The sequence below is a fragment of the Fulvia fulva genome, chromosome 1 (genome assembly GCF_020509005.1).
Source record: "Fulvia fulva chromosome 1, complete sequence".
Classification (NCBI taxonomy): domain Eukaryota; kingdom Fungi; phylum Ascomycota; class Dothideomycetes; order Mycosphaerellales; family Mycosphaerellaceae; genus Fulvia; species Fulvia fulva.
In genome coordinates, this window is record NC_063012.1 from 501,937 (window position 1) to 509,302 (window position 7,366).

The window sequence follows — 7,366 nt, forward strand, 5'->3', positions numbered from 1 at the left end:
GCTCCGCTATAGGTTCCTCCTCGACTCCTACCTCGATTGTTGTCTAGATCGGGATATAGTCTAATCCTACTTCGAGTAAGAGGTTCGGGCGGTACTTATCTAGCCTCGTTACTAGCTCTCTCGAGAGGAAGTATAGGTCAATCGTACTTACGCTTAATCTCGCCTTCTACGTCTCTATACCCTTTAGAGTCGCTAGTTCTATATCGCGGCTCGCGGTGATTTCTAGTAACTTACCTCCTAGGTATACGTATAGGGGGGTGAAGTCTAGACCCTATTACGAGTAGTAAAGGTTGAAGTCGCCTACTAGGACTTAGTATATATCCCCTTGTTCGAGTATCCGGTCTAGCGTAGCTAGGGTTCCTAGGTCTCTACTCGTTCGTCCTTATAGGGGAGGGTTATAGACGTTATAGACTCGGACGGTTCCCTAGCCTATTACTATCTCGATTGTCGTTATATCCCCCTAGTAGCCCTCTAGCTATAGTATAACCTTCTATACTTCTATACTAATAGCCTTACTTACGTAGGTATATATTCTTAGGGTATGTCCTATGCCTCTACCGATTACGTATAGTATCGTTAGTCGTTATAGGTTACCGGTTTACTTATATATAGGTTAGTCTAAGGTTCCTATAGCGCTACGACATAGTGCTTTTAGTAGTCGAGTTCTTATAGGAAGTAGAGTTAGACCTTATCTTTACTTTTGTTAACGTTATACTATATAATAGTAAGGTTGTCCTATAGTACTATTACGGGCTAGCTAGGATAATATCTATAGGGGTGCTCCGGGCTTAGGTAGTACCTACGGTTATCGTATCTTCCTCTTAGGTTAGTAGGCCTTCGGCCGGTAGAGGTGTTCTAAAAATCCGTATCTGTCCTATCTCGTTTACTGCCCTATTTAGCCCCCTTAGCCGTCCTAGCGGCGGGTACGTACTCGGTAGGGTGCCCCTTATTGCCTCCTCCGTTCTCTTTCTTTTTACCGCCTTAAAGCCTTTATATTAAACGCTACCTTACTACGGGGTAGGGTATCTCGCTAGGGTCGTTATTCGTACTTAGCTAGCCTTCCCTTTTACGGCGATCCGGGTTAGGTATTAGCTCGAGTACGCCGGGTGTTTCCGGCTATAGTATACGTACCTTACTTCTTCTCGTAGGCATTGCTTTCCCTAGTATAGGCCTACGTAGTATAGGTACTTCGGGGTCTTCTCCGTACATTTCGGGGCGATATACCCGTACTATTAGTAGTTGAAGCATTAGAGTACTCTATAGCTACTCTAGTAGATTTCCGTATTAAGATGTTCGTAGTTCTAGTATAGTCCTTTATCTAGGACAAGGTTTGCTTATTCCGTATTTACTATCTAGACGATTAACGAGGAGTGTGTCTTTATTAGTTCGACGCTTCTATATAGCTAGACGGCCTTAGAGAAGCGTACTCCTAGGGATATGCTCTAGTTCTATATTTATAGCTAGGGGAGGTCATTTTCGACCTTAAAGGTTCTAGGGACCCCGTAGGCTATTAGTATAAATTGTTAGTAGGAGACCTTCGCTGACTTTACTACTTTAGTTATCTATTCCTTATATATCTCGAGTCTTTGTCGGTCTGTCTACTATACGGTAAAAAGCCTTACTACCCCCCTTAGCTCTACCTTCGCTCCTACGATCTCCTTCCGGCCGATTCTATCTACGAGCTCTATACTCGTAAGGCCCTCGAGTTCCCTTTTCTCCTCCGGGTCGGTAACGTAGACTCGGATCGCGTTATTAGTCCTCTAGGGCTAGGCCGGGTAGTATCCCGCGGCGATTATAGCCTACGTAGGGTTCTTCTATTATATTACGTACTATATAGTCTAGTAGATTGTTCTTAGGGTCTAGTGTTCGAGTGCCTTAAGTATACTAAGTAGCTACGCGATTATATTCTTATATACTCGGGCTAGGTGTTCGTCTTCGTCTAGTATTACCTAGGCTTCTTTATATAATACTATCTACGCGGAGGGGCCGGAGGCGGCTAGGGTTCGTTATGCCTTTTCTAGGCCCTTAGTATATTATCGTTGGCCGTTGTCTTACTATTACTAGGTTAGTCGTTAGCTTAGCTATTAAAGGGTTAGTTACTACTAGCTAGGTTCCTATATTATATCCCCGTTTATAGAGATTTAGGTGTCCCTCGCGAGCTACACAATGCTCGCGAGTTAGGCTTAGGATCTAGTCTCTATATCGCTACACTTTAGCTACGGCTAAGGTTAGAAGTTGCCTAAATAGGTAATTTACCTCCGCGGCTCCGTAATTTTAGGGTCTAGTCGGATAGGAGGTGGATTCCTGTTTTCTTATCGCTTTCCGCGGCAATTACGCGGCCGCTAGCGTAGGCGCGCTACTCTTGTTCTCGTTAGGTAATAGCCTTAATAGGCGCTTTCGAATAGTACGTCGTACGTGTCTCCGATCGATAGCTCGAGGTGAACTTAGTTCCTTACTCGTACTATAGGATGTAGTAGCTACGGTATCTATAAACTAAAGACCTCCTCTAGGCGCTAGTTATCCTAGTAGTTTAAGGAGGAATAGGTCGTAGAGTCCTAGCTATTAATCTAAACTAAGAGATAAAACGGTATATCCTTAGTCATATTAGTAGGGTTACCCTCTAGGTTACTCTTAAGCTAGACAATTTTACGAAGTATACCTATCGTACTATTAATAACGCCCTTATCAACCTAGATATTCTCGGTAATTATAATATAAGCGCCCTTAGTAAACGGTAACTAGCGTATAGATTACTACCTACTTTAAAGTCCGCCTTTGCTACGTCTTATTATCTAGTATAGAGAGCTCAAATAACCTTAATAGGCTATCTAAGCTTACGTATACGCTTATAGTTATAATTACAAATATCGGACTTACCTAGGAAAAGACGTAACGTGTTAAGAACAGGATACGAATTACGTAGCCGCAGAAGATAGGAATTATAGATTATGTGAATAAAGAAGGACCTAATAGGATAGCGTATATCTATGTATAGTATCGCCAGTTAATAGTATAGGTATTTCAGGAGGGATAGCTATACTTAGGACTTGACTAGCAAGCCCTAATTACTAATCCCCCTAAGCACCTAATGTTGACCCTATGACCTGCATATTCTTAACACTCCCACTTAGGTCAGAAGGTCTTAAACAATCCCTTATACAAGCTGGAGCTGCCTTACAAAGTTTTGAAACTGCTGGCCATTAAGGGGCTTAGTCAGCCTATTAGCAACCATGTCCTTTGTATAGTAGTAATCCACTACAGTCTTCCTTTGCCACTAGAGATTCCTGACATAGTGGTATGCCACATCAATATGCTTTGACCTGTCATGGACATAGGCATCTTTATCAAAGGTCAAAGCTGCTTGGTTGTCACCTATAAGCTTCACGGGTCTCAGCTTATCAACAGTACTTTTGCTTGCCTCGATCCTAGGTTAGAATGAACACTCTCTAACCAGGTCAGGACACCTTATCTCTCTAAGGACTGCAGCAAGAAACTGTGACTGCTTAGCTGCTGCATTCATGGCTATGAACTCAGCCTCCATTATTGATGTGGCAACAGACTTCTGCTTCCTACTCATCCAGGACACAGGTGATCCACAAAGGAACCATACATGTCCAAGGATTGAGACTCTGTCTGCCTTGTCTATAGCATAATCAGAATCTGAGTATCCCTGGAGAATACCTCCTCCTCTTCTGTACATCAAGCCCAGGTCTGGGTATGATCTCAGATATCTGGAGAGTTTCTTCAAAGCTCTGAGATGTTGCTTTGAAGGGTCAGCAACATAGGAGCTGATTCTTCTAAGGGGGAAAGCAAGGTCTGGCCTTGTCATTGTCATTGGCCACATCCAGGTACCATTGCAACTCTGGTACTCCTGTTTGTTGCACCTCTCATCTATAGTAGCTGAAGGTCTCAGATCCTTAAGCTGTCTATAGGTGAGAGTGTGGGTGTGGCCTTCTCTAGAGAGATGCCCATCTTGGCAAGGTTAGTTTGGATGTAGTGTCCTTGATCAAGCTTCACAGTACCTTAGGACCTGTTTCTTGTAATCCTCATTCTAAGGATCTTCTTAGGTTCCCTAAGATCTTTGATCTTGAACACTCTTCTAAATTCAGCCTTAAACCACTGAACATCTGACAGCTTTGGAGCTGCAATGGGGATGTCATCCATATAGGTGAGGACCATGATGTCTCTTCCTCTGTGGATAAGTAGGCATAGATCCACCTGGGACTAAGTGGATCCAATCTGTTCTAGCTTAGCAACACAGAGCTTGTTCCAATCTCTAGCTGCTTGCTTCAGTCTATACAGGCTTCTAAGGACCTTGAAGACCATATTTGGTGGAATTTCAACACCTAGGGGTGGGATCATGTAGATGTCTTCAAGAAGGCTGCTTTCGGTGAAAGCATTGTTCACATCCACCTAGTGCATCTCAAGATCTCTCTCACATACTACAGCCATGAAGACCCTAAGGGTATCATGCCTAACAGTAGGTGCAAAGGTCTCTTCAAAGTCAACACCAGATTTCTGTGAAAGCCCTCTTGCAATCAGTCTTGCCTTGAACTTTTCAATGGCTCCACTGATCATTCTTTTCACATCAAAAACCCACTTAGATGTAACCAGGGTTGCACCCCTTGGTGGTACAACTGGATCCAAGGTGTTGTTGCTTCCTAAGGCAATAAGTTCTTTCTGGATTGCCTCTTTCCACATATGTCCCCAATTGGGGTCTCCCACTGCCTCCTTATAGGACTTTGGGATTGGCACTTCCTGCTAGTAGGCTATGGCCTGCCCAACAGCAGCAAATGCATATCCCTCCACATCATTTAGGATTTCCTCAACCCAGCTCATAGTTAGATCAAGATGAAACATCCGAGCAATCAATGCCCTATGATGCTTGCCTTCATGCTAAGCAGAGCCATCATCTTCATCCCCCCTTGACCTCTTGTTGCCTGCAAGCTGAGGTGGCTGTTGAGGTTGATCCTCCTGAACAAGTTCCTCTTCCTTTTCTTTTCTTGGAGTCCCCTCTACTCCAATCTTCTGGTACTCTCTAATGTCTTTTGGAGGTTGGGGAAGTTGCACAAACAGAGGCTTTGCCTGGAGCTGCTGTGGCTGCATTGATGAACTGGAGACCTGAGCAGGAGGTCTTCCAACCGGGTTTCTCTTTAGGGCTCTGCTTGACTGGTTTGTGAAGGTGATGCCAAGATCCACATCACCCCCTTCTCATTCTCAAACCAGTCAACTTGCCCGTGTGTTTTGATGGCTTTCATGCCAGGCTCCTAGAAGAGCCATTGCTTTGTGGTGTTCTCCATATAGCCAACAAAGACAACTTATTTACCCCTATTCATGAGCTTGTCACTTCTCAAGCCTTGAGGTTAAGATCTCGGGTCTACATAGACCACTGCTTTACATCCCTAGACTCTCAAATGGTCAACTGATGGTACCTGGCCAGTGAAGGCTTCTTCTGGTGAAAGAGTAGTACCATCTATCATTGGTCCATTTGGAAGTCTGTTTCTGACTACAGTTTGAGCAATAAGGGCCTCTAGCCAGAATTTAACTAGCATATTTGAGTCCTCAAGCATAGCTCTCACTGTATTCTTAGAGGCTTGGATTGACCTTTCCACAGGTCCATTCTGAAGTGAGTTGTAGGCATCAGTTGTGTCCATCTGAATGCCAAACTCCTTCTCCCACTGTTTTAGCAAGGAAAGAATTTCCCTTGCACTATCACTACGGATTGCAGATAGAAAACACCTTGAGCTGTTCTCTACCTGAACCTTCCATTCCTTTAGAGCTGTAGGAGCATCACTCATAGCCTTCAAAGGGATTACCCACTTCTTCCTTAAGAAGTTGTCTACAATCTCAAGCCAGTACTTGAAGCCAAGTCTTGAGACTGCACCTTGAAAAGGCCCACAGATGTCAATAGAGATGAGGGCCAGCCTCTCTCCTTTCCTCTCTGTGGCAGGTCCTTTGAACTTCCTCATGTTTGCAAGGGAGCAGACCTTGCAGTTCTGGTGTTCAGAAGGAACAGGAATGGGATCTTTCTTGTCAGTGACTCTATGCAGGTTTCTTAGCAGTCCCTTGCTAAGGTGTGCACATCTTCTATGCTATAGCTCCTACTGGTCCTGGGACTCAGTGGCAGTCATAGACTGTTCCAATTCACACTCAAAATGTGTACCTAACTTAGACAGATCCAAGTCATGCTCCTGTAGAGAGGCATATGCTTGAGGCATAGCTTCAAGCTGCTCTGAAACACTTTGAATGAATGGAACATCCCCTCTCAGCTTTGTCTAGACAACAGGTTTTCTAGAAAGGGATTTGAGGGTGAAACTGGGTGGTTGGACAGCAGACTGTTGGCTGAACTGATTCCAAGAAACAAGGCTAACTCCAAGGCCAGGAACAAACAAAACATTCTTCAAGACAATCTGCTTCCCAGAAGGACCACCCATCACTGCACTCCCCTCATGTGTGGCATGTAGGTAGCCACCCCCAACCTTGATCCACTTCCTCTTCTGAAGAGGTTTCAGGGTCCTGAAAAGTGAATCCTGGTCAGTCATATAGGATGAAGCACAAGAGTCAAGCAACCACTCTGAGGACGGGTACTTGCTTTTGGCTTCCACAGTTGAATGGGCAACCTCATCAACTTCATCATCCTCTGATGGTGTCTCAGGGTCTGATGAGTCTTCCTGGGTTGCATAGGCTCTTCCTTGTAAGGTCCTTCATCACCACTAGGATGTCCCTCAGGCTTGGGGATGGGGACCTCCTTCTTGGTGGTGATGATTGTCTCTTTACAACAGAGGTGTTTCCTCTGTTGAGCTTGTCCTTCCTGACAGCATGCTTGGCTCCAGAGAGGTGTGGGCAATCCTTGATCACATGATCACCATCACAGAGATGGCAGGTGATCTTGCCCTGGAAACCTCTTCCTGCAAACATTGCTGTTTCCTTAGATGCAACTTCTAGCCTGGATTCATGTGACTCAAGCAGTTGTAGACAATCTTCATATAACAGTCCTGGCTAGGCCAGGATAGTGTTCTTGGTCTCAAGATACACCTCAGGCAGGGCTTGAAGCAGATGCTTCAGCTTCCTTGTAGGCTCTCTATAGTGAGCCTCTGCTGGGTCAACTTCAGCAATCCTTCTCACAAGATTGCCAAGGTGGACCTAGGCCTGTCTGATGGTCATGCCATCTATCATTCTAAAGATGATCAATTCTTGAACAACTGTCATTACATATGTAGCATGAACCTTGCTGTACTTTGCCCTCATCTTGAGCCAGATCTCTCCAGCTTGTCTCATCTCTAACACCTCATCTTGGTCATCTTGTGAAAGGCAGATGAAGATCTCATATCTTGCCTTTACATTTGCTTTCCTCCCAACTGGACTG